At 48.3% G+C, this 1,570-nt stretch overlaps 1 long non-coding RNA gene across 1 annotated transcript; it reads right to left on the minus strand.

Moving 5' to 3' along the window:
- Positions 1–7: 7 nt before the first annotated feature.
- Positions 8–1,564, minus strand: LOC105854711. Its single transcript, XR_001146255.1, has 3 exons — positions 1,476–1,564; positions 1,245–1,323; positions 8–94 (listed from the first exon to the last, which is right to left on the minus strand). It is a non-coding gene; the product is annotated as an uncharacterized LOC105854711 (long non-coding RNA).
- Positions 1,565–1,570: the final 6 nt, after the last annotated feature.

The following is a 1,570-nucleotide window of genomic DNA, read 5'->3' on the forward strand; positions in this document are numbered from 1 at the left end:
GCTCTGGTTCCCTGGTGCCCTGTGGTGGCTAAGGATGTCATGGGCAGCACTGAGCATCACTACATAGGAGAAGTTGTTGCAAAGGCCCAGGAGCCTGGAGTGAGGACAGATTTCCCCAACCCCCTGTTTACTGAGTGATAACTGACAAATAAGGCCACATCTTAACCTCCTTTCAGGCCTCTAACCTTTCTGCAGTCCTAGCATCAGACCTTGCCCTTACCTGTGCTCTTGAAATCAACTCCTCTTTTTTTCTCAATCACCAGATCCCAACAATGTTAGGTTTATTTTTAATAATGCTAGATAATTTGAGCTTGGGATCACAGATTTGGGTTCACATCTACTTTCCCGATAGAAGTCATCCCTGACTCCTCTGAGCTCCCCCCACCTTTTCTCATCCACAGACCCACAGTCTCTGGCTCACCATATAGAAAAAAGATCCCAGGGCTTGAAACCCAAAGGGCTACACTCAGGTCCCAAGCCTGCTGTGCTCCCCCTGAGTAGCCTCAGTTGATTTATGTGTAAAATGGGGATACACATTTCTCTCCTGACCACTTCAAAAGTGTCAGAGGGATTAACACATGATGATCCACAAAGAATCTTGTTCACTTCCAGAACTGTCTCAGTGATGGGAAGGAACTGGGCCTAGTACCAGAGATTTCATGTGTCCTCCTCACAAGCCTATGAGCGGTTCCCATTTCACTGCTGAAGAAACTGAGGCTCAGAAAGGTTACATGACTCTCCTAGAGTCACAGGAAAGGTCACTCTAAAACAATCTGCCACCTGCCACCCAAATCCTCAATTGGGTGCTCGAACTATTTCCAAAAGGCTCAGTATCTGACTGACTTTACAGGTAGATGGATGACCTTCTAAAAAGCAGTAATGCCCTTATGTAAGTGTGCGTGAGGAATGTGTGAGGAAAATACTGGCTTTCCAGCTAGAATAGTGGTTTAATTTTTTTCTTTTAGAAATACATGAATTTACAAACTTAGTGGTTGGATCGGTTGGAGTGAAATCACTAAGTAAATAATCCTTGAGAAGGCATCCGGATTTGGCGCAAACCTGAAAGTGGTAAGTGTGCCAGGTTTGAGGAATTATGGCGTTGCTTGGCTAAGATCAATCGGTTCAGCAAATATTTGTGGAATCATCTTCTTTTTCTAGAATTAACCTCCTCTTCCCCCTTTCCTTCTGTAGCTTCCCTCTTTCCGCCCCATTTTTTGTTCTGCTTAACTTTTCAGGTCACTCACCAGAAACCCACCGCGTTCCTCCAATGGGTGCCCTGACGGTCCAACAGAGGGGGCAGTGGCTGTGTGGCAGTGTCCTCTTCTGGGACCGGGAGAAGAAGAGGCATGACGCCCACTCTCAGGTGCACGCTGGCCCCTCGGGGGTTCTCCCGGGACCGCCTCAGCTAGGCTGAGTCTGTCAGGGGGCCTGGGGTGGAGGGGGTCACTCCAGAGCAGGCAGGCCGGAATACTCACCTTCTGAATCGGAAAGGCGCCGCCGCACTCCTTCACTGCTTTCCATGATATCAACTTCGGTCCCCCGAAATGTCCAAAATCAGCGAGAGTTCAGA

This window comes from Condylura cristata, unplaced genomic scaffold (assembly GCF_000260355.1).
Source record: "Condylura cristata isolate star-nosed mole 26May11 unplaced genomic scaffold, ConCri1.0 scaffold01310, whole genome shotgun sequence".
NCBI classification, from domain to species: domain Eukaryota; kingdom Metazoa; phylum Chordata; class Mammalia; order Eulipotyphla; family Talpidae; genus Condylura; species Condylura cristata.